The following is a 25,986-nucleotide window of genomic DNA, read 5'->3' on the forward strand; positions in this document are numbered from 1 at the left end:
GCTCCAAGAGCCATCTAAGGATCTTGAGCGTCTTTTGGCAAGGTCACTTCTGGGATGGCTACTTGAATGCTGCCTGGAGGACAGATTTACAACAGAGAAACTGAAGACAGGCGAAGGAACTGCGATCTCCCAGGGACAGCTCAGACAGGAAGTCTCAGCTTGACCATCGCCAAAGGGGCATATCAACCTTTGAGCTGCTCTTCTCTCCATCAAGGGCAAGCGTCCTCCGTCTTCCATCTGTGTAGGAGGGTGGGGGCCGTGGGGGGGAGGAGTGCCCCTTCTACGTTTCTATGGCTGGATGATACGATGACTCCAGCCTCAGAAGTTTCGAATTTCTCCTTGCCAAGGTCGGGCCCCTACAGGTGGGCGCCTGCGAGCCCCGGCCCCACGTGTGGGCCCCATGCCCGTCCGCGGCCGCGGCTCGTCCCCTCCAGGCCCGGACGCCGCCGCGGGCCGTGCCGGGCCGGGCGCTCCGGGAGCTGCGCGGCCGCTGCTCGAGGAGGCCTGGCGGGCGGCGGCGAGAGGCTGTGCCCCAGTTTGTGTCCAATCAGGGAGTGCGGGCTGTGCCCCGAGCCGGGCAGCAATGCGTAAACAAACCCACGGCAACTCCTCCGCCCCCTCGGCGCGCTCGCCCCGCGCCCGCCGTCGCCGCCGCCGCCGGCTCCGCTCTCCTCGCGCCCGCCAGCCCGGCCGCCCCCCCGCCGCCCCGCCCGCACCCTGCGGCCCCGCCCCGCCCCCGCCGGCGCGGGCGCCCTCATCTACCTCCCCACGCGCGCGCGCTCGCGCACCACGCGCCCCGCGCGGCCCGCCCGGCTCGTGGCCTCCCGAGAGCAAGGTAAGGGCGATGCGCCGGGACCCGGGCGGCTACCCCGCCCGGCGCGGCCCGGGGAAGTTTCTGGCGTCGCTGTATTCCGCCGGGCTGGGGGGAGGCCCCCGAGCGGCTGGGGACCGGGACGGGCGGGAGGCGGCCGCCGGGCGCCCGGGGGTCACAAGTTGCCCAACCTGCCATCGGGGCGGGCCGGCGGGCTGCGCGGCGGGGCGGGCGTCGCGCGGAAAGGGGCTGGAGGCGCGGCGGGGCCGGGCGCAGCGCGGGCGAGGGGAGGGCCCCGAAGAACTTTCTCCTCCCCGGAGGGGCTCCAGCCAGCTCGGGCCGCGGCCCGGCTGCCCCAGCGGCCGGCTCCCCGGCTGGAGGGAGCCCGTGAAACGTGTTTGAAGAAGCTGACGCAGTTTGTGACGCTCGCGGCTTCCTGACGGGGACGGGCAGCGGCAGCGCCTTCTCCGAGGAGGGACGAGCCGAGGCGGCGCTCTGGCCCTTCCCCCGGAGCCGCGCGCTCTGGCGCCTAGTTCGGGGGCCGGGGGCTCGGGGCGCGAGCATCCAGTGGCAGCCGAGAACCGGGCCCCGGCAGCGCGCGTCGCTTCCGTTTTGATTAGCTCGGGTTATTATATAAGATGTCACGGAGAGGAAAGGGGCGAGCGGGCGGCGCGTCGGCGAGGGCGCGTCGGCCTTCCGCGAGTGGCGGGGAGGGGCGGGAGGCCGGGCGGGCGGGGACCCACCTGTGCGCCCGCCGCGCCCCCTGCGGGTGCTGCCCGCGCGCCAGCGGGCAACGGGGACTGGAAGGGGGTCGGCGGCCGGGTGGACGGACGTGCTCGGCGCTCCCCTCCCGACCCCGGGAACACTCGGGCAGCGGCCGAAACGTGCTGTTTCCTCCTCGCCGCCTGGCCTGGGTCGACACATTTCTGGCTCCGGTCGTTTGTACTTTGAAACATTTGTTTAATATTAAGGAAGCTGCGTGTGCGGCCGTACCCGTACGCCCGAAACGTGTGGCCGTGGGCTCCGGGACGGTGAATGAATCATCGCCCCGCGGACCCGGCGCCGATGATTCATGCGCGGTACACCCCGCGCGTACTCGCCGTGTGCCTCTGCCCCAGGGACCGCGGCCCTTCCGCGGCTGTGACGCCTGGAGGACCAGGGGGGAGAGAGTGCAAAAGGGTGGGGTTTATTTTTTCCCCCTCCTCCCGCAGTTTGGGGGAACTTTAGGGGGGAGGGGTGTCAGTTTGCCCAGATTTCCCGAGGCTTGATTCCCGTTCTTAGAAGAGTTTCGAGATTCCACCTGGCTGAGTTGATGAGTCGGTGGAGAGCACTGGTTCGCTGCAGGTGTGGGTCCTCTCATTAGAATCTGCATGCTGTCAAGTGAGGTTTTGGACTCACTAGAAGGCATCCTTCTAGTAATTGCCTTTACTTAAGTACCGCCAGGGTAATTAGCAGAAAGTTTAAAAGTTAGTGGATCTTAAAAATAAGTAGTTCCTAAATAGATGGGTTCTACTTAAAGGCTTAGGTTTAGGGCTTTTTATTTTTATATTTTTTTTAAGCCAGATCCTACAAGGAACCTAGTTTACCATTAATTCAGAACTTTTGACCACTGTGACCACCCTTAAAGACTAACGACTCATTCCTACCATACTCTACGCTTTTAAGATTGAGTAAAGTTTTCTCATCATTTAGAACTTAACTCAAATGGCATTTACTCAGCAAGGCCCTCTTGATTAACTTAAGTGGCCTCTCACCCCTCACCCCAGGGACCACCCCCAGGCCTATTTTTTCTTCATAGAACTTAATCACTATCTGAAAGGATTTTCTTTGGGTGTTCTTTAAGTCCTGTCCCTCTGCACTAGAATGTAAACTATACTATGGCACGAGTTTTCGCATGGTTTGTTACTGCTGTAGCTCTAGTACCTGGAACAGTGCCTGGCATAGTAGGCACTCAGATTTGTTGACTAGTGAACGAATAAATTCCTTTTCCCTGATTTCTTGGTGAGTCTGTCTTTGACTGTTGAACTTAACTGTAACCTTTTTGTGGGCCAGGCACTAAGATGGGACAGTTCTAACTTTTTTCTTCCAATTTTCTTTTGGTTGATTCATTTCCTCCTCTATGGTGTTAAATTACAGCACAAGGTGGATTTGAGCTGTATATCCTAAGATGCCGAGTATGAAGAACGATAAGGCATGTAGAGCCTTGTCAAGAGAAAGTGTAACTGTAGAGGTTAATGGATGATTAAAAATATTACCTGTGCTAGTTGAGAAGTAGAGGATATTGAAAGGAAATTGGCAAAGTCAGTTCCCACAGTATTATTTGTTTCCAGTGATATTTGAAATACTGATATTTCTATATTCCTCCCGCCCCACTGCCTGCGCACCAACCTCAAATTTAGCATAGTTTGGGATGGTCCCTAGTAGGTAGCACTTAATACGGTGTATTAATTTAACTGAATACAAGATTTCTGTCTCTGCAAGGGCCTCAGTTCTGTTGTTGTCAGTGCCCATAGCTTAACTCCATAGAAGAGTAGATAGAAGGAGTTATTTTAAAGTATATTTTAATTTGACTACTTTAAATGGATTGTAAAGAATTAAAACTATGTCAGTGATATAATGGAAGGATTCGAATGTCGTGCTTCATACTACCTCCCTTCAGGAAAAACTTTAGCAAACTTTTTGATTATAAATAACAAACTTTGGAGGCATAGCTTTACATTGTAGGAATCTTCTCAGTACCCAGTTCTTCATAATTCACTGCCAGAGAAGAGTGGGCTTCCAGCAGTTCCCGTTCCGTAGTAGTGTAATCTCAAGAGTGAGCTCAGACATAATAGAATTTTAAAGCTAAAAGGGACCTTAACGTTGGTTGGCATAATTCATTCCTTTTTATCAGTTCCTTAACTGAGGAAACTGAGGCATAGTGGGATGATTTGCCTGGGGAGCGGGACTGGGGTTAGAATCAAGCGTCTTGACTTCTTGTTTGGAAGTCCTCGAATCAGCCAGAGCCCCCGTAGTTGGGGGTGAGTAGTCCCTGTGGTTAGTGGATTCTCTGCCTCTTACTGTGAACTCTCAGAGTGAAATGATGTCATATTCAGCTTTATACCCTCCCCTGTGCCTTGGCCATCCAAGGGATCAACACATACTTGTTGAATGTAGTTGGACAAATGCATTTTAAGTTAAAAAATTTAAGAATTGAGAAAGCAGGAAAACGTGTATCTTTTCCAGATTAAAGATGTTTTTGACAAGAAAGTCAGGATGTTAGCAGTAATTAACCTTAGAACTTTTATGGTAATGAAGCTGTTGCTTAATTTTCACGCCTCCAAAATTTCTAGTAAGATGGCTTACAACTTGTAAGTGTATGCACTTACTTAGTTGGCGTAATTATTCACTGAAGAAACAGTAGAAGGCTGTTTCAGGACACCTGGTAAAGGTCTTGCCTTTGCCTCAGTGAGGGACGTTCAAGAGGGAGGGGACATATGTATGCCTCATATGTCCATGTTGATTTACGAAAGAAACTAACACAGTATTGTAAAACAGTTACCCTCCAATTTAAAAAAATTGGAAAAGCCTAGACTTCTCAGCCAGACAGAGTTGAGGCCGAAGCTCAGCTGTGTCCCTGACAAGCAGGGCTGTCTGTAGCAAGTTACTTAACCTTTTTGAATGTTCTCATTTCTGAATGGGGATAATACTGCCTACCTTGAAGGACTGTTGTAAGACTGGGATAATGTATGTAAATTACCTTGTATACGCTAGGCCGTTAATAAATGGAAAGTTATATTTTGACTTCTGATTTATATGACCAAGTGAACAACTTAATTTCTTAAAGCTTCAGTTTTCTCAATTGCAGAACGGGTGATTGGCCTGGGAGGAGGGGAATTAAGTGATCCCTAGTTTCATGCATTGGAGAAGGAAATGGCAACCCACTCCAGTGTTCTTGCCTGGAGAATCCCAGGGATGGGGGATCCTGGTGGGCTTCCGTCTGTGGGGTCGCACAGAGTCAGACACGACTGAAGCGACTTAGCAGCAGCAGCAGTGTCTTCTCTAACTGTATAGTTTGAGGAACTGATAAAAGATACATAGTTCCTGGATATGTCCTAGTGTCTCCTAGTTTACAGTCTATGGGAACTTGAACAGAATTTGTATCCTCCTCTTGTGTCAAAATTGTATAAATCTTAATTATGTTGAATTGGTTCATAGTGCTTTTCAAATCTACTGTATACTACTGCTTTTTTGCATATTCATTCTGTTTTGGAGAGTTTGATAATGAAACTCCAGTTACAAATCTTAGTTTATCTACTTAAAAAATGTAACATATAGTGGAACTATCTGTAACTTCATTATGTGTTTTCTAAGTATCTTGTAAATGTGTAATCATACTGTCATAATTTAAAAAAGAAAAAGAAAAAAGAATGTATAATCTTCCTACAGTTTTAGTTGAAATTATTCATGTATCCTTGATCTAATAAGAGCAACTGCAAAAATGGTTAATTTCTAGGCCTTCCTAAGAATTTGGTATAATTAGCTTTGATGATCTTAGCTACGTTTTCATTATTTTATGTGCTATATGCTAGATACAAAGTTAACTTGAATATTTCAGCCTCTCATTCATCTTACTATGTATAAGGCAGTATAAGGATGTACATGAGTTAATCAAACATACGCACCCTTCCTTTGAGGGGCTTAGGAAGCATGTAGGGAGCTTAAGACAGATGCATGCTAAGTCGCTTCATTCGTGTCTGGCTCTTTGTGACTGTATGGACTGTCGCCCTCCAGGCTCCTCTGTCCATGAGATTCTCCAGGCAAAAGTACTGAGGTGGGTTACCATGCCCTCCTCCAGTGGGTCTTCCCAACCCAGGATTGAACCCACGTCTCTTACATCTCCTGCATTGGCAGGCGGGTTCTTTACCACTAGTGCCACCTGAGAAGCCCATAAGATAGGTAACCACAGACTTTATTACATGGAGGAACTGTTACAGAGGCACAAAGTAAATGCTTTGTGATTTTAGAGAAGGAACACACTGTTTCTAGCTGGGAAAAAATGGGGAAATTTTAATTAAGGAGTCTTGAGCAAGGCTTTAAAGAATTGGTAGAGTTTCAACTGGCAGAGATGTAGGGCTCAGCCTATACTAAGACTTGAAGGAAAGCCTATATGAGCATACCCAAGAATGGAGAGGAATGTGGTCAAGCTGGTGGGTAAGGAGCCTTGAGGCAGGAGAGTGGGACAGCAGGCTGCATGCATGGCAGACATAGGACTGTGTTGAGCATCTTGAACACTGGGCTAAGGAGTCTGGTTAGTAAGCTGTAGATAACTGTCAACAGTAGTTTGAGTGGGGGAATGATGTGATGAAAGCTGTGCTCTATGACATCAATTTGTATTGGAGGTGTCATGGTTAGTCCCAGTTTGAAAGCTATTAAAATAGTTCCCAGAAGAGAAGCAGTGAGAACCTATGTTAGAATCGGGGCAGTTGGGTGGGTAAGAAACTGTAGAAATAGTAAATGCATTGGGATTAGTTGTCTGATTGGATGAGGGAACTGAGGGAGGAGTCAGACTGAAGCTAAATGACTTTGGATGGTGATGGCAGAAAATGAAATCATCAAGAAGGCCACTAGCAAAGCACCTGTAAGTTCGTGCAGTCAGTGAAGATGTGTCTAATTAATGGAAGTCTGGATTTGGATATGTTGATTTCCATGTGTCTATGGAACTGTCCAAGTAGATGGCAGCTGTTAGAAACAGAGATGGAATTGCAAGCATCCTTATGACAGGGGATGCTGAAGCTGTGAGAATGTTTCCAAGTGTGAGTGAGAAGGGTAAAAGGCCAGGATGGAGCTCAGAAAAACCATGTTTGTGGGCTTGAAGGGAGATAAAAGAGGCTAACAGGATGACAAGAGGAAAAGCTGGAAGAGAAGAAGGAAAAGCTAGGGTAAAGACAGGTGAGGAAGGAGAATTTGGAGGGGCCAATAGGGTAGAGACCCTGAGATAATACTTGGAAAAGGTCATTAGGATTGTCAGTGAGACCGTTGTCAGTGGCCTTTGAGGGTCAGGGTCATTTGGGCAGTGGAAATGGAAGTCAGCCAGGGCCCTGAGAGGCGCCTGAGTGTAAATTGGAATTGGACTGTGAACATCAGAGGACAATGACTCGAGGTGATGAGGGGGCCAGTGGACACTCTTAAAACTGTATGTAAAGCCCAAGAGTGCTATGCATTGAGTGGCTGTCAGTAGAGAGGAAGAGACTGAAGCTCAGGAGAGGGAGCAGGAAGGTGGTTAGTGCTCCTGGAGCACTAACTCCTGGAGCAGGAGGGAAAGGAGCTGGAGAAGGTGACCACGTATCAGATTACCCAAGACAGTCTCAGTTGACATCTGTCATCCCGGTTCAGTGGTAGGATAGTATTTGGACAAATATTACAATTAGTTGGACGAGTAATGCCTGTTTTTATTCTAAAACAAAGTCCCCTTTTGAATAATAAATCATTTGACCATGACAAAGGTGGTTATTTATGGAAAAACATATGACATGGAGGGGAAAAGATTAAATGAAGGCAAGAAGAAACTGCAATTGAAAGAAGAAAGTTGGAAGCTTGGAGGGAGTGTGATTGCATCTGAAATTGGTAGGTTCCTCTTTTTTAAAAAAGGAAAAAAACAACAGAGGCCAGTTTCTTGGCTGAGAGTATATTGAGAGTGAGAGGTAAAGCTGGGAGGTGGAGGAGGGGGGGAAAGATTTGGAATGGATCTGAGCATGACCAGAGCCAATGGTGGTGAGGAGGACCTGACAAGTTGCTAAGAAGCCTTCACCTTAGCCTTGTGATATGACGAGTCTTCCCTGTATTTATGCTTTTTCTCCAGCAATACTCAGAAAATTGGAAGTGGAGATGGTGTGAGTATCATTGAAACTGCCAGCTCCATATGGGTCCTGGGTTGAGGAGGAAGGCGAGTGAAACTAGTGTTGATGGACTGGGAGAAAGAGCTGGAGATGTGAGGGTAGAATGCGTAGTGGCTGGTTCAGCGAGAGCGAATGAAAGGCAGGATTGGAGTGGAGGGGGAGGGTGTCCAGGGCTGGGCGGTGAAGCGCCTGGGGGACTTGTGCAGTAGCTCATCGTGATGGAGAAGTCAGTAGTGAGCAATGATGTGAATTCAGAGCGTGGCTGAACCTGAGGATGGTGAAATAACACAAGCATGAGGTCGGATTTCACTGATCCTCAGGAACCATGAGGCCAGGGTGTCACATCACACACACACATATGTTTTTAGAATTCTGGAGTGCATTTATTAAAGCCTTTCTGAGCTTTTAGTTCATAAAGTTGGAAGCATCTTGAAAGAGGGAAGTTATTCCTTCAATTAAAAGATGAGGAAGCTAAAATCTTTTAAAGGCTTTCTAGGAAACCTAAGACCCACCCCAGATCACAGCCATGTGTATGGCAGAGTTTCTCTGGAAAGAATCAGAATCCCTGAATTTCAGATTAGTGTTGCCCTTCAGGGTAGAAGGAGCAAAAAAGTATCCACTGAACAAAGTCTTAGGATGCTTCCTCTTAAAGAAGAAAGCTTGCTTATTGCTTCTAGAGCACCTGTGTTTGTGAGCACAGAAACCCACTGAGGAGGGCTGTTGAGTCATGTCCACAGTCTCTGACTTCTAACTGAAAGGCAGGTGATGGCGTCTCTGAGGAGGACCCATGGAAAGCACCCCTTCTTTCCTACCAATTAAAAAATAGATGAGAGCAGCAGATCGTCAAAAAATTTACTTCCATTATTGATGAAGACTAGGCTGGAAGACACAGCTCAGTGGGAAGGCCAAAATGGTCTTATAAACTGTGTATACCCTAGGCTAGACTTCGGAACAGCCTACTGGATGGAAAGTTTGAGGCTGCAGGGCAGAAACACCCATTTCTGCCTTTCACTGTTCAGGCAAAGAGACGAGGCCAAATCTCTCATGCCTGATCTCTCTGATAGGAAAACTCCATCCATTTGTAGACTAAGAAACAGAGCCACGATGTCACAAGCCAACTAAATAAGTGGCTCCACCTCCGTGGAGAAAGCATGGTGTGGGGAAGAAGACAGGTGTGGATGGGGATTATCCCCGCCCCTCCCCCTTGGGAAACCCTGTGGGTATCAGACAGGCATTTGTTTCCCTTGAAACCCCAGGTTATAGACTACTCATAACTTTCGTGTTTATGTTGGAGTTAAACTAGCTTCTGAGGAAGCAGGTGCATTTTTATGTTAACCAGAAGTGAGTGAAATGACTCAGAAGGTGTGAGCATAGTCCTTAGTTAGTTGATTTCATAGCCATGCCAGGTTGTTCTCTCCTCCCTGTCTCAGGAATCTCCAGAAACTCACTGGTACCATCAAAGAGACCACCTTTGATAACCTGCTTTTGAATTCAAAGTGGAAAGTTCTTTGTCCTCATAAAATGTTGAAGGAGCCTTTGATTGGACATATAGCACTTGGAGTTTGTCCTGATTCTGTCGATGTTAGTGACCTTGCTGCTAAGTCACTTCAGTCGTGTCCGACTCTGTGCGACCCCATCCCTGGGATTCTCCGGGCAAGAACACTAGAGTGGGTTGCCATTTCCTTCTCCAATACATGAAAGTGAAAAGTGAAAGTGAAGTTGCTCAGTCGTGTCTGATTCCTAGTGACCCCATGAACTGCAGCCTACCAGGCTCCTCCGTCCGTGGGATTTTCCAGTACTGGAGTGGGGTGCCATTGTCTTCTACTAATTAACTATTACATGCCTCAGCTTCCTCATCTGCAGCATGGGAGAGCACAATGCCTGTTCTGTCTCCCAGGTATTTTGATGTGAAAGTGCTTTGCAAATAAATAGTGTAAGATATCAACATTACCGTGTGGGATAAAAGGTACATTCCGAAGTTTAAGAATTTTTTAAAAGTAAAGTGTTTCAAATGAAACAACTGAGATGACTGTTGAATTTTGGTGGGACCCTGCTTTAGGCACTGAAAGTGAATCATGGTGACTTTTCTACCTTTAGCCATGTCAGAGTGTATAACAGTTCTGGCCAAATGTGATTAAAGCACTGCATTTATGACAAATGAAAAATTTGCCTTTTTATCTATTTCTCTTTTAACTGCTAAAAAGGTATTATTTTTTTAACTGTAAAAGATAACATATATAACATTTTGAAATGTAAATCTCTAGTTCAATGAATTATTTAAAAAGTGAACATCCATGGAACTACCTCCCAGCTCAAGAAATAGGACAGTTTCATTTCCCACCCACCCCTGCACAGGAGTCTTTTTTCTTTGTTAGGTGCTTGGTTTTTCTTTTCAGGGAAGTTATAAACATTGACAGGTCCAAAATATGTGCTTCTTTGAGTGGAATTAGATCAAAAGTGTAATATTAATGTTTTACTTGGTAGTTATTTCTTATAAGTATGAACTTAGTGTTTTGGATAAGCCTTGAGTTTTCAGCCTTAAGGATCCTAATCTTCAGGTTTAGAACCGTCAGATTTTTGTCCTTTGAATGGAACACAAAAAGTTGTAAGCCTTTGGATGTGAGAAAACTTAACTTGCCCAGTTATTTTTTAAATATTCTGATCATTCCTCCTTTGCCTAGTTTTAGAAATGAAATAACTAAGACTCCAGTATTGTTGATGACTTGTACAGAAGTCAAAGGTCTTCTTGGAAATACTTGAACATTATCAAGGCAAATACCTTTCAGTTCAGGTACCATAGGCTAGATCTGAAGTGGCAAGAGTCAGTGAAAACAGCTTTATTGCATGAAAACAACCTGTATTTTCTTTCATTATAATCTAGTGTTCTAAGTACTGCCATCTTTTAAGGCTTAATTAATGAGTCAATAAAGCAGAAGATTTTTTGGTATCCAGAATAGGATTATGTGTTGTTTTTTATGTTTTTTATGATTAAGACAGAAAATGATGGTAAACATGACAATAATTGAGAAAGTATCTAAGCTAATCAGATGTGTCTATAAAAACAGAAAAGCCACGAGTGTTTCAAAAATTGATAAAGGCTCATCTTTGGGGGCCAGTTTCTGTGGTTGTAGGATTGAGTTTTTGGGATTCCGCAGTTTGGTGGATTGAATGTACGTTAACCTGCCCCTCTTGAAGCACGGTTGCAGTGATGGTGAACTAGAGATGGGACACACCAGCACACTTTTGGAGGGTGAAAATCCGACAGACCTGTGGCAACTGACTTAGTGTGGTGGAGAAAGCTGCTGCTGCTGCTGCTAAGTCGCTTCGGTCATGTCCGACTCTGTGCGACCCCAGAGACGGCAGCTCACCAGGCTCCCCCGTCCCTGGGGTTCTCAGGAGGTTGGGAATAGAAACTAGGAAGAAATGGCCAATTTATCCCCCAGAATTCCAGAAGTGCTCTGGAATTAGAGGCTCTGAAGCAGGGCATGGGACTGGAAATAAGGGCATGATTGAAAATCTCAAAGGAACGAGACTCACAGTTCGCTTCTCCCACCCCTATATATAGCAAGAGAAAGTCCTGAATATTTTGTCTTTGGAGAAATCAAGGTAAATTAGCAGCTCTGGACTTAAGGATAACAGGGAGAAAAAAGAGGGTAAGAGTGAAATGGTCAACTGAAAACAGAGTAATTTAATGAAATTGTGCCTACTGAATGGTGAGACCTGGTATTCTTTTTCACTCATTCCCAATCCTAGGGTAACCAGGTAATCACCAACCTGGGCAGGATATTGAAGGACTCTTCTCTGGGCAAAATGAACAACCCGAAAAAAAAAGAACCTACATATACTGATGTTTTCTCCCACAGTGAGAAAACCTACTACCCAGTCTTCCTGTGTGAGCCCACTACTAGTCAGCCACTCTACTCCTTCCGTTCTGTGAACATGGAACTTACAACTAGTTTTTTAAAGTGTGTGTGCACGCTCAATTGTGTTTGGCTCTTTGCGACCACATGGCCTATAGCCCCCCAGGCTCCTCTGTCAATGGAATTTTCCAGGCAAGAATACTGGATTGGGTTGCCATTTAAAGTCAGTGAATATGAGACATTTGAATAAACCGTTCAGCAATGAAAAGGAAGGAACCAGAACAAATGAGAAAAAAAAAATCATGGAGGAAACAAATGCAAAAATAAGAAAATGGAAATAATCAAACCAATCCACCTGTAACTAGTGAAATAGGAAGACGGCTATAAGGTAATAATTAGACAATAAGAGATAGGTCTTAATTAAAAATAAGATGGCAAAAATCATTTGAAGGACCAGAAGAAAAAGTAGAAATAAAAGCAGAGATATAAAAAGAAGTAAAAAGTAGAGTTAGTCAGTAAATCATGTGTTATATTAATAAGAGTTCCAGAGAGACTACAAAAATAAAAAATTAAAATAAGCAAAAATTTTTTAAAAAGAGAGATTATAGGGAAAAGTAAAAGATAAGAAATTACCAAAGACATATTACAAGCTATTTTCCCAGAACTGGAGGACATACATTTGTAGATTGAAAGAGTTCACAAGATAGCCAAGTGAATGAATGAAAAAAAGATCCACACAGGGAGTGTGTATAGGACATAACATTGAAAATTTTTAGGATACTGATGAAAATGGGAATAAGCTAAATCCTGTCTGGGGTGGGGGGAAGAGATAACATACAAAAAAATTGGGAATTGGAATGGCAGCTAAGAAACAATGGATTCATTCTTTCAGAATTCTGAGGAAAATTATTTTCAATGTAGAATTTCAAACTATCAAGTGGAAGATACAATGTGGACATTTTGTGCATGTGAAATGTCTCAAAAGTTTATTTTCTGTGCATCTTTTTTAGGAAGTTATGGATCAGTATAAAAATGTGGGTATCCATGAAGAAAGAATAATATATAGTCTTCTGGAAACAGAGGCAAACACAGGCGAATTCTAGGGTCACAGTGAAATCTCAAGGTGGCGGTAGTGCAGCAGGCCTGGAGAGAAGCCGTCCAGCTCAGAGCAGCAGCTGTCCAACGAAAACAAAAGCAAAACCCACAGATGCTCTGGTACATCTGACCAAGCGTGGGATATTCCTCAGTGGGGCTTTCCATTTCCTATGGAGTATTTGGTATAAATTATTGATTCATAAGGCCTATTAAGTGGGGGAAGTAAAGGGCAATTCTAAACTCCAGAAAAATTAAATGGTCTTACAAGAAGAAGCACATGGGGTGAGATTTATATTTACTTCGGGTGATGTCTGCTCCATGCAGCTCTTCGGGAACCCAGGTTCCTTCCACATTGTGACTCCACCATCCTCTAAGCCTTAGAATCTAAGGCGTTGTCCTCACCTGTGTGAGTGGTTAGCTCTTGATTGCAGCCTGTGTGCACTCCAGCGCACAGGAATGGGAAAGAGCAGTGATGGGCAAAGGTTTAAAGTTCAAGCCTGCAAGTAGCAAGATCACTTTCCCTCATATTCCAGTGGCAAAAATTCAATCACATGGCTACATCTAGGGAGAATATTCAGAATATTTCATAACTGGTAGCCCATCAGAACATAGGTTCTAATATGGAGTGAGAACTGCTCTAAAAGCTCCCTCCTGTATCAGACGTTAGCATTTTGTTTGCTGGATAATGGGGACAGGAGAGGGTCCCTGGAAGGGCCTAAGAGAGCTCAGGTAGCAGTCATTTACCAGCTGGTGTGGAAGTATTTAATAGTGACTGGTGCAGTGTACTGAGACACGTGCCTTATTAACCCTGACCGTTGGAAGGACTGATGCTAAAGCTGACACTCCAGTACTTTGGCCACCTCATGTGAAGAGTTGACTCATTGGAAAAGACTCTGATGCTGGGAGGGATTGGGGGCAGGAGGAGAAGGGGACAACAGAGGATGAGATGGCTGGATGACATCACCGACTCAATGGACGTGAGTTTGCGTGAACTCTGGGAGTTGGTGACGGACAGGGAGGCCTGGCGCGCTGCGGTTCATGGGGTCGCAGAGTCCCACGTGACTGAGCAACTGAACTGAACTGAACTGATACATACTACCAGAGAGGTTGGGGAAAAATATTGACTTCACTCTATCATAGAAGTCTGGGAGAGGATAAGCTAGTGTCTAATAAGACATTGGTTGCTGCTAAGTGGCTTCAGTTGTGTCTGTCTCTGTGCAACCCCATAGATGCCAGCCCACCAGGCTCCCGCATCCCTGGGATTCTCCAGCCAAGAATACTGGAGTGGGTTGCCATTTCCTTCTCCAATGCATGAAAGTGAAAGTGAAGTCTCTCAGTCGTGGCCGACTCTTAGTGACCCCATGGACTACAGCCTACCAGGCTCCTCCATCCATGGGATTTTCCAGGCAAGAGTACTGGAGTGGGGTGCCATTGCCTTCTCCTTGGTAATTTTATTAATTACTAAATGAAAGTCAAAAATAAATCAAGAAATATCAGTATAAGCATATTGTTTAGGAATATAAAATTAAGTATCAAAAGAGAAATAGTTAAATATTTTTAGAGTAGATTGCGTTTGGCAAGTTAGTTTGGGGGTGATTGGAGATGTAAGAGAGGTTACTGCTGTGTTTTCATTTTAAGTCTGGTAGTAATTTGCATGAGTTATATTGACAAAAATAAAACTAGTAAGAAAAAACAGTAATCCAGTGCTAATAAGTACATTAGAGAATGATTTACATGGAATCTGGAGCTTTTACAAATATACATTAAAAGTTAAGAAACATTGTTTCAAAGTTAGACTCCTCCCTCAGGACTGACTCCAGTCCTCTGGAATCACTGTGTCTCACAATCATTTGAGGGAGCTTTAAAAAAGTTCAGATGACTCCCCCCTTCCTGAGACTCTGGCTTCTTTGGCTTTGGGTGGGCCCCAGGGGCTTCATAACTTTTCAAAGAACCCCAGATGCTTCTGATGTATAGGGAGGGCTGACTCCCAGCCAAGTAGTTTAAATACCCTTGCTTCTGCTGCTTAAATGTTTCTTCTTTTCTTCCTGTCCTCTCTCACTGCTTCTGCTTCAGTCTGATCTTCTCTGTCTCTCAATTCTGAACCAGTGTGGTCTGTTTGGGGTCAGAAGAGTAGGAGAACAGAAAGAAGAGACATGGGAGAGGTCATTTGGATGACTGAATAGTGAGAATGGTTGTACAGAAAGCCAGTATTGTGTCCTTTTGTTTTGCAGAAACTAATTAAATTGATGGTCTTATCTTGCATTTCTGATGGAGTAATTTTAGAGTTCAAGTAAATTTGAACTTAATGACATCTTGTTATTTCTTTACATTTGGTATTGCCTCCGGTGGCTGAATTCACAGCATCCTCAGGTTGCCCTCAAGTTCTTTTATCTCCCCTAGGTTTGGCCCCTGATGGGCCCAGCTGTGGTTGACCAGATGTTCACCACTAGCACCTGGGATCACCAACAGTTCCTATAATGCTCTCGTTTTCTGTGAGGGAATTCTTAGGAGATTAGCAAGCAAGAGATGAAGGAATTTCAGAACGATGTAATTTCCCAAGGTTAGAGGTCTTGTTGAACTAGACTTTGATCACAAGAGATTTTGTATACCTTAAAGGAGAAATGTTTGTTGTGTGGATGAGAAAGTTTAGACCTCAGGGAAGAACTTCTTTTTAATCTAACTTTGGATTTTTTAAATTATCAATAATTACAGGCGTAGTTACTTTCCTTTGTACCTTTCCCCAGCCCCATTCCCTGCCTCTGTAGAGTCAGCTGCTCTTGTGAATCAGATGTCAGAGATCTGCTTGTGACCATTTCACATCAGGCCAGTGCCCGTACCAAGCAGGGAGGACTTGCCTCTCGCAGCATGTCCAGGGTATAAGGAGCTGTCCTGGCTGGTTTCTGAGCAAGTACTTTACATTTAATACATTTGTATGCTGGGGTCAGAGTGTGACCTTTAAGGTGAGGGATTGATTCAGCCCATCAATCAGTCTCATTCAGAGCTTGCCCACTTAGTGCAGGTCTGTTCTAGGTCAGTGCATCTCACACTTCACCATGCACACACACATTACTCTGGATGGCATTTCATTGCAGATTCCAGTTCAGTTGCTTTCAGGTGGGACCAGAGATTCTGCATTTCCATTAAGCTCTCAGGGGATGCTGTTGGTTCTCAGACGGCACTTAAAGAAACAAGGTTCTGGTTGCTGCTGCTGCTGCGAAGTCGCTTCAGTTGTGTCCAACTCTGTGCGACCCCATAGATGGCAGCCCACCAGGCTCCCCCGTCCCTGGGATTCTCCAGGCAAGAACACTGGAGTGGGTTGCCATTTCCTTCTCCAATGCATGAAAGTGAAAAGTGAAAGTGAAGTCACTCGGTCGTGTCCGACTCTTAGCGTCCTCATGGACTGCTGCCTACCAGGCTCCTCCGTCCATGGGATTTTCCAGGCAAGAGTACTGGAGTGGGGTGCCATTGCCTTCTCCAAGGTTCTGGTTACCGGTTCTCAATTCTCATTGCTTTGTGGAATCACCTAGGGGCTTCTAGGGCTTATCTGTATAGTGTTTCTGATAACCATTGGTCTAGGGTGGGGCCCAGATATGATATATATATGTATATATATGTGTGTACATATATTTTAAACTTCCTGAGTAACACTAACATGCAGATAGGATTAAGAACCACTGTTTGAAGCTCTGCGCACTTGCTGTGACTCACAGGTAAAGATCTTCATGTGTAGACTTTATAGCAATTTAGGAAGTATCCACAGCCTTTATGCATGAATACACCTACTTTGTGGGCTTCCCAGGGTTAAAAAATTTGCCTGCCAATATCTGAGATGCAAGAGATGTGGGTTTGATCCCTGGATCAGGAAGATCCCCTGGAGAAGGAAATGGTGACCTACCCCAGTATTCTTGCCTGGAAAATCCTATGGGCAGAGGAGCCTGGTGGGCTACAGTCCATGGGGTTGCATCGAGTCAGACATGACTAAGCACACGTGCGCACACACAGATGACGAAAGGTGGCTATCAGAGGGGACATGCCTAAGAAGAAAAAAATAGCCTTTTCATTAAAACCCGAATGTCACCTAACAGGAAAAATATTTAAAGTGATGAACAAATACAAAGTTAGTGTCTCTCTCTCTCTTTTTTTTTTCTTCTTCCCAAAGGATCCTTCTGTCTTCTGCATCCTTTCACTAAGAGATCATGGGAAAATTATATTAGAAACTTTCTGATGCTTTGTTTTCTCTGGGGAAGGCTATACATTTACTTCCTATGTATATATTTTGTTGTTATTTAGTCATTAAATCATTCCAACTCTTTGCAACCCCATGGCCTGTAGCCTGCCGAGCTTCTCTGTCCACGTGATTTCCCAGGTAAGAATACTGGAGTGGGTTGCCATTTCCAATTCCAGGGGATCTTCCCGACCTAGGGATTGAAGCCACATCTCTTGCATTAGCAGGTGGATTCTCTACTACAAAACCACCTGGGAAGCCCATGTATATGTTTACCTATAAATATATGTATTTGCAAAGTTTCCACATAGCCAGAATTCTAGTCCTTATCCTTTGCCAAATACTTAGGAAAATTTAGAGTATTTCCTATACTTTGTCTTAACTTGTCCTAAAACTTGAGTGACTTAACCATCCTGGTGAATAAACAGTTGTTATTCTCAGGATTTTCCAATGCTGATGGCAATGGATGACTTGATCTGCTCAAAAATCATAGGCCTTAGTTCAGCTCAGATGTTACTTGTTTTGTTATTCTTACAAGGATGATCCTAGAAGCAGATGACACAATTTTCTGTATATTAAAATTATGTAAATTACAATTTTGGGGGAAACAACAGCATTAAAACCAGTGGATTAAAATTAAATATAATTGTGTGGCTAAGAAATTGGCAGTCCTCTCTTCCACCTCCCTACCATTCAGTCAAAAATAGGGTTTTGATTCTATTTCCTTAACATAAACTTGTCTGCTTCATAGGCTCTGACTTGGGTCAGACCCTCCTTACTTCTTATTCATGTTAATTTCTTCACTGGAACTCCCTGCACCCTTACTCCTCACAGCCGTTCTGCCAGAGGCCTCATTTGCAGAGGTAAATCTATGGCTGAGGATAGAGTCTGAGGATGGAGTCCAGATCTCCAGGGTGTCTTGAGGGCTCTCTGACCTGGCCCTACCTTTTCTCCACCCTCATCACCTGGCACTTCCCTGGACAGTACTTTTTCTCATTCCTTAGCTGAGCTCAAGGACAGGGGAGAAGATACCGGAGGTTTGAAGGAAGATACAGGTATAGAAGAGTGGTCTAGGATGGGGAGGAGCAGATGGCCCCAGGACAGGAACTGTGATCTCTGGGCAGCACGACGGTCCCTGAGGTAGGTGATGCAGACGTAAAGTGAGCCCGGCTGGCATTGGCTACAGAGGGTACAGGTGTGGGGAAGGTGGAACCTTGCATTTTGCATCCTGACTAGGCCATTCCACTTCTTGTCTCTTGCTTTTGCACGTGGTAAGTCCTCCGTCGAAAACAATTCCTTGTCTTTGCCTGGAAAAAACATCTCTTCCCTTAGAAAGTCCTGCTGGTAATTTTGTCCCCTTTCCAGGCATTATCCCTTTAGCCCCGTGATATTTGGTCGTCTTCCTCCATCCTGTCACCACTGTTCCGTCGTCCAGCCGCTACACCACACCACCACACCGCAGCGAGCATCTGTTCACACGTCTCTACTAGACTGTTGACTTAGGGCAAGGGCGTGATCTTTGAATGTCCAGTTCATACCACAGGACCTGGCACGTAGTGGACACGTACCATAAACGCTGGATGAATCCTTATGAGATTGCTCTGTGAAGTGTCGAGACTCTGTTCTTGCTGGATTGGAGGTTTGAAAGTAAATTCCACTTAGTAGCACATGACATGCACGATTGTGTTGCTTTAAGTTTTAGTCTGATCTACCCGTACCACATATCCAAGTTAACAGAGCTTTCCAAATATACACATATATGTGCACGTGTGTATATATGTGTGTTGGGCTTCCCTGGTAGCTTAGTCAGTAAACAATCTGCCTGCAGTGCAGGAGACCGAAGTTTGATCCCTGGGTCGGGAAGATCCCCTGGAGAAGGAAATGGCAACCCACTCCAGTATTCTTGCCTGGAAAGTCCCATGGATAGAGGAGCCTGGTGGGCTACAGTCCTTGGGGTCACAAGAGTTGAACACAACTTAATGACGAAACCGCTACATAGATATATACTTATCCACATGAAAATGGAGGGAAGTTAAAGAAAAATCAAAGAGTATAAATGTTAAATATCCGGATAACGGACGTCATGGACTCCTGCGCACCGTGCATGCGGTGTATCTGTTCTCTTGTGGGGGGCCTCCTCCACTGGCCGGAAATAGGTTGAAACCTTAAGGGCCGGTATTAAACACATAGATGGTTTCAAGTTGTGTTGAAGGTATAAGACTCTATTTTTTAAAAGGTTTTCCCAATCATGTAGAAACATATGGAGATCTTAACTGCCAAAACAATGTCATGTCATTTACAAATGAATAAAACCCAGAGAGAAATTAAGGGATACTTTCTTTTGGACGTTACAGTTTTACATTTTTCCTTAGGAGTGAGGGGACTTGGTTCCGTCATGATGCGTCATTAAAGGGCTGTGGCGTCAGAGTCTGCCCAACTCTCTAAGCTTTAGTTTCCTCATGTATAAAATATGAGATTTAGTCTCAATTATTACCAAGGTCATTTTGAATCATCTGTGATGCTGGAAAGTTATGAAACACATCCTGTATCCATGGAGAGGAAAGTTGATTGGTGACTCCAAAAATAGACTTATTTTCTCCTTCATAACATTGACGCGCTCTCATTGAGGAAATCACTCTGTGGATATTGCCTTAATCAACCAATTTCTCGACTTGTTTTTTCCTTATTGCCAGAAGCTCAAAAGTGAATGAGAGAGACTGTCTTAAGAAACACCAAACAAATAGCTCTTGCCTCTTGTTTTAAATATAGAACTGAATGATTGTGCTCTTTTGCATTTCCGTTGTAGGTATTCAGAAGGCAGAAGGTGGTGATTTGGTAGATGTGGAAGCTGTTTTGCATCAGTTCTTGCTGTCTTTTGTGTTCGTGTGAGAACCCCATTCAAAACATGTCTTATTTCTTCTTCTCTGAAAATACACTTTCCGTCATTTTTTGCCTTTCTGGTGGCAACATGTCCACATCTATAAATACTTCCAGATTTTGTCAAAATCCTTAGGTAACAATTATTTTCCTCTATTAACATATAGTTAATCTAGTGAGGTATCGTTCCATTTTATTCCTCAGCCCCTTGAGTTCTCAAATGTATTGCACCATCAGCCTGTCCCTGTGTAGCGATGTCCTAAGGGGTCCTCCTCCAGTCACTCTGAGGTTGCAAGGCCTGTGGCCACGCGTACCCTTAGGCCTGTCCTCTCTGTAGCATTTTGACCTGGTCGGGCCGAGTATAGTGCTGGTAGGGAGAGTCTCCCTGTCTGTCAGCATCTGTGCTGGATCCAGCCCTTTAAAGCAGAGAATCAGCTCATTAAATGAACATTTTAAATGCCTAGACAGGCTTCAGAAATTTCACTTTCGCTTTCCCTATTCTTTAAGACTGTATGTCCAAAGTATCAGATCACTGACTAGCTGTGTGAGATAAGACAAGTCACTTACCCTCTCTGAGCCTCAGTTGCCTTCTCTGTGAAGTTTGTTTTTGATCTCTAAAATGACTTGGTCTTCAAAAGAAATATTTTTTCTTTCTTGCTTTGTCATAATCCCTCTGACCCTGAACTGACTGACTGGCAGTCGGTAGTCTTAAACATCAGTGGGCGTCAGTGCTTTCTCATGGTACTTCCTCAAACCAGTGTGTTTCTTTTTCCCACTACACAGGCATTTATGGAGGCTTTTACAAATCATTTATGGCAATTTTAGTCATTTATTTTTCTGTGCATATTGAGACCAGATGAACTCAACAACTCAACTTGTTTTGCCCGTGTACTTGGATAATAGCATAAAAAATGAAGCATTGTTATTTTTGTACCAATAACAAACATTTTCATCCAGCAAACACTGATGTCTTTGTTAGTGAGAACTGAGTTAGATACTATTCACCTCAGCTGTGGGGCAATGTTAAGAGATCAGTCCTTTGATATTTATCCATATTCCTCATCACCAGTCAAGATCTTTGTTCTTATAAGAGTTTTTGAACCGTTGAAACTAAAAGCAATCTGTGGAAATAGGGTTAGAGAATGTTGAGCGACAGAATAAGTTTATTCATCCAAGAAGGGCTTATTCCATTCCTTCTAGCTAGTGTTTAGATTGGGATTGAATGAAAGAAAGATCCTTGACCCAAAGGAGTTTATTTTATAGCAGGGGAATACATATGATAATCATAAGCATAGTACATATTTGTTATATGATTTGTTATAAGATGGTCAGAGCTATAGAAAAATGAGAAAATTGAACAAGAAAAGGAGATGAACTGTGATGGGGAGTGGAGAGCTGGTTGCAGTATGAATGCCATGGTCAGGAAAGGAGGCATGACGGACAGAAAGCCTCCTAGGATGTCCATGCTGTAATCCCTGAAACCTGTAAATAGGTTATGTTCCATGGCAAAGGACTTTCCAGCTTTAATTAAAGTTGTTGCTGCTGCTGCTAAGTCGCTTCAGTCGTGTCCGACTCTGTTTGACCCCATAGACGGCAGCCCACCAGGCTCCCCCATCCCTGGGATTCTCCAGGCAAGAACACTGGAGTGGGTTGCCATTTGCTTCTCCAACGCATGAACATGAAAAGTGAAAGTGAAGTCACTCAGTCATGTCCAACTCCTAGCGACCCCATGGACTGCAGCCTACCAGGCTCCTCCGTCCATGGGATTTGCTAAGCAAGAGTACTGGAGTGGGGTGCCATTGCTTTCTCCACAGGCCTTAAAATACAGAGATCATCCTGGATAATCTGGGTGGCCCTTAAAAGTAGAGTGAGTGGTTTGAGTCACAGAGATGTGGCTGAGTTTGGAGCAATTCAAATGTGAAGGAGATACAGCCTGCCAGTACTGGAGAGGGGCTATGTGGAGAGTGAAAAAAAGGGGGAGAGCAGCCTTGAGGAGCAGCGACCAGTGAGGAAATGGGACCTGAGTCCTATAGCTGCAAGAACCTGAGTCTGGCCAGCAACCTGAATGAGCCTGGAAGCATACTAATACTGGAGTGGGTAGCCTATCCCTTCTCCAGTGGATCTTCCTGACCCAGGAATTGAACCAGGGTCTCCTGCATTGCAGGTGGATTCTTTACAAACTGAGCTATCAGGGAAGCTTATACTAATACCTAGAGCCTTCAAAAAGGAATGCAGCCCTGCTGATACCTTGATTTCGGCCTTGTGAGACCCTGAGCAGAGGACCAGCAGAGCCGTGCTCTACCCAGACTTCAGACCTACAGAACTAGGAGGTTATAAGTGGATTTTGTTTTAAGCCACTGATTCTGTAGTGATTGCTCATAGCAGCAATAGAAAACTAGTGCAAGGACTGAGGAAGATAGCCATAGGTATCAGGGAAAGAGTATTCCAGCAGAGAGAACAGGAGAGCCAAGTCCCCGAGTGAAATCCATCTGGAGGGTTAGAGGGACAGCAAGTGGCCAGCGTGGCTGGAGTGGAGAAAGCAAGGGATGCCGAGGAGGAGGTCAGAAAGGCAACTGGGGTGGACGGTGGAGGCTATCAGGGGCTTTGGCTTTTATTCCCAACGACCTAGGGAGTCCTTGGAGCATTTTCATCAGAAAGTAATGTGTCAACTTAATTTTTAAAAGGATCATGTTGACTGCTCTGAAATGAACTGTAGGAGAGAAGCTGGAGACCAATTAGGAAGTGACAGCAACAATTCTGATGCAAGGTGGCCGTGGCTTCAACCGGCAGTAGTGGAGGTGATGAGAGGTGGCCAGATTCTAGATATATTTTGAAGATAAAGTCTACTCTTTGGTGAATTAGATGCGGGATATGAGAGAGAGAAGAGTCAGGGATGCTTCTCCCATTTGGGACCTGAACAACTGGAAAGATGCAGTTGCAGTCAACCAAGATGTAGAAAGCTGTAGGTGGAGGAGATTTGTGATGGGGGAGAATTGGAATTCAGTTTGAACATAGCGACTGTGTCTGTTAGATAGCCATTTGGAGAGGCAGAGCAGTGGCGCCCAAACATGTCCAAATCCTAATCTCCAGATCCTGTGAACATGACACCTTGGGTAGCAAGAGGGACTTTGCAGATGTGATTAAATTAAGGACCTAGAGGTGGAGAGATTATCCTTGATTATCCAATGGGCCCAGCCTAATCACATGAGTCCTTAAAAGTGGAGAACCTTTCCTTTGGTGGCCAGAGGGAGATGTGACTCTGAAAGGATCAGATCGTCAGAGAGATTCAGTGTGACTGGCTTTGAAAACAGGAAGGGGGCAGTGGGCCAGGGAATGTAGGTGGCCTCTAGAAACCGGAAGAAGCAAACGAATCTTCCCTAAGAGTCTTGAGAAAGGAACACAGCCCTGCCAACATCTGATTTTACCCCAGTGAAACTCATATCTGACCTGCAGACCCATCAGAAAATACTTGTGTTGTCCTAAGGCTAGATTTGTGACAGTTAGTTACAACAGCCGTAGAAAACTAATACACAGAGGATGCAGTTGGACCTGAGTCTGGAGAGGAGAGGAGGGGAGGGAGGCCTGGAAGTGTGCAGATGGTATTTAAAGGCCTGGGGATGAAGGAGATCACCAACAGAATGTCCTCTTTGCTTCTCTCTCTCTGCTCAAAGCATTGAACCCTTGGCATTTCCCATCAATGAGGAAGAAGGAAACAGCAGAGCCCACGGAGAATGATCAGCCAGGGAGATGGGGGCAGACAAAGACAGGGTGGTGTCCTGGAGGGCAAGTGAAGAAAGCATGTGAAGAAAGAGGGAGTGATTGTTTGTGAGAGATGCAGCTGATGGATTACATAAGATGAAAAGCGAGGTGATGCTAATGAAGATTTCCTGAAAAGGGGAGCAGAGAAAAGGGGTGGCAGCTGTCAGGAAAAGTGGCATCAAGAGAACTTTCTTTGCTTTTATTTTTTTAGAGGTAGTGTTAAGGGCATGTTTGTATGCTGATGGGAGCTAAGAATTCCTGAGGAAATGTCCTTGGGTGGGCAGTAAGGATGGTGTGTTTGTAGGGCATGAGTTGATATCTACTTTGGCAGCAGATTGGTGAGTTGCAAGTGGAGGGTGGGTGAATGCGGTGGGAGTGTGTGGACCTTCTCTTCTGATGCTCCCATCTTCTTAGTGGAATAAGAAAGCAGATGAGAATGAGGATGGAGAAGGTGGTTTGGGGGATTTAACATGCCAGGGATATGTAGTAGGATTACTTAGAAGCATTAAAAGCCCATAAGAAATTTAGGATCATGAATTGAAAGGAGTAAATGACTCCATAAACCTTTGAGAAAAATGCCACCTAATACTAGATACCATCTCTCTTTTTTTTTTTTAAAGCCAAAAATTAAAGGACAACATAAAGTACAATTATGCAAGAAAAGCCCAATATTATTTTCTTATCATTTCTATCACTTTCTAGAAGATAACTTGCCTTATAGGGTTATTAAATTGTTGAACATAAATCATATTTTACTAAATCAAATTTAAGTGAGTCTTAAGCTGGGTTCCTCTAAGTAACAAAACCTGGACAAGGCTTTATGGGACAATTAATTTATATTGAGTAGTAATACCAAAGAAAAGGGTTGGCCCCTGGAAAGAGTTAATAGGAAAGAAAGGAAACTGGAGGCAAGATTTGTTCAGTAACTTGGTGACCACTATGGATAGCTGGGGCTTGATCCCACAGGTGACCCTCCAGGAACATGCCTTAGAATTGTCCGATGGAGGACAGACTGGGGGCAGGGGTGGTTCATTCATTTCTTCATCCACTTGCTCGCATCCTCCGTTGATCATGGATTGCTTCATGGAGTCTGAAGTCCATCACAGGACTCCCTGTGTGTCAGAAAGCTCAGTGGGTTCCTGCAGGTGACAGGAGGGTAGCTTGACAACAGGATCCCAGCACCGGGTGGAAGGAGTCTGTACTTGGTGAATACATGATTTTCATAACTTATCTTCTTGTTCACTTTTTCCATGCCGTGTGGCTCATCTCACGCAGTTAAGCTACTACTAATGAGGAGCTGCTGAGGCCTTGGGGGTTCACTGATGGAGGAGACCCAGCCCCTTCCTCAAGTCTCCCAGTTCCCCGAGAAGCTTCCCCAGTTCTTTTTTATTCTTGGCATGACGTTGTGGCCTGCTGGAATCCTTCTTAAACAAGAGAGTAACATGCTGTGGTTTCTCTGTTAGAAGCAAACGGGGAGTCATTATTGGCAGTGCTCTGGTCGTCTGATACACTGACAGACCCACCCCAAACTTGATACAAAACAATCATCTGCTGCCTCTCCTGGTTTCTGTGGGTCAGGAACTTTGATTCTGGTTGGCTGTGTGGCCTGTCTCCATTCCATTCAGGATCAGGACAGAGGGCTTAGAGGCTGGGGTGGCATCATCTTAAGGCTTGCTCACTTACTGGTGCCTGGTCTGAGACACCTGGGCTCCTCAGATGCATCCTTCTCTCTGTGTGACCTCTCCATGTGGATTCTCCAGCGTGGAGGCATCAAAGGACCCAGACTTGTTATTTGGCCCCCCGGGGCTCCCAAGGAGCCTGGCTCAAGAGAGGAGGGGCCAGAGGAAAGCTGTGTCACCTTTTATAACCAGTCTTGGCAGTCACATAGAATCACTTGTACCTGGTCACAGGCCTGCCCAGATTCAAGAGGAGGGTTCACAGTCATAACGCTTGATGGAGGCATGTCCGCACCACACTGCACGGAGCCCTGTCGGGTGGAAGGTATATGCTAGTGTGGCCATGTTTGGAAAATAAAATCTCACGGGCAGTGTTATCATTGCAGTAACTGCTGATGTTTAATGAGGGCTCACTGTGCTCCAGGCATTGTGTTAAGTGCTGGATGTGTTACATTATTTACCTTCTAGCAGGTGCAGTTTGTAAGGTGACCCCCGCCTGCTTATAATTTTGTTTATCTTTGGTCTTCATTGCTATGCACAGGCGTTCTCTAGCTGTGGATAGCGGGGGCTACCCCTAGTTGTAGTGCACGGGCTCCTCCTTGCAGAGGCTTCTCTCGTTTCAGAGCACAGGCTCTAGGTGAGCAGGCTTTGGTAGCTGCGGCTCGTGGGCTCTAGAGCACGGGCTCAGCACTTGTGGTGCAGACTTGGTTGCTCCACAGCATGTGGATTCTTCCCGAACCCATGTGCCCCGCATTGGCAGGCAGAGTCTTACCACTGGACCACCAGGGAAGTCCCTTTGTCCCCT

At 45.3% G+C, this 25,986-nt stretch overlaps 1 protein-coding gene across 3 annotated transcripts in view; it reads left to right on the top strand.

Moving 5' to 3' along the window:
- The first annotated feature begins 744 nt into the window (after window positions 1-744).
- PCGF5 (polycomb group ring finger 5) overlaps window positions 745-25,986 on the top strand; it is a 122,562-nt gene continuing 97,320 nt past the window's right edge. For 2 of the 3 annotated variants that reach the window (XM_061402781.1, XM_061402786.1), the window contains exon 1: window positions 752-835. The gene's annotated coding sequence lies outside the window, so the exon portion shown is untranslated. Of the gene's footprint in view, window positions 836-25,986 lie in introns of all 3 variants that reach the window. The other variant, XM_061402782.1, reaches the window with a different exon arrangement.

This window comes from Bos javanicus, chromosome 26 (assembly GCF_032452875.1).
Source record: "Bos javanicus breed banteng chromosome 26, ARS-OSU_banteng_1.0, whole genome shotgun sequence".
In the NCBI taxonomy this organism is placed as follows: domain Eukaryota; kingdom Metazoa; phylum Chordata; class Mammalia; order Artiodactyla; family Bovidae; genus Bos; species Bos javanicus.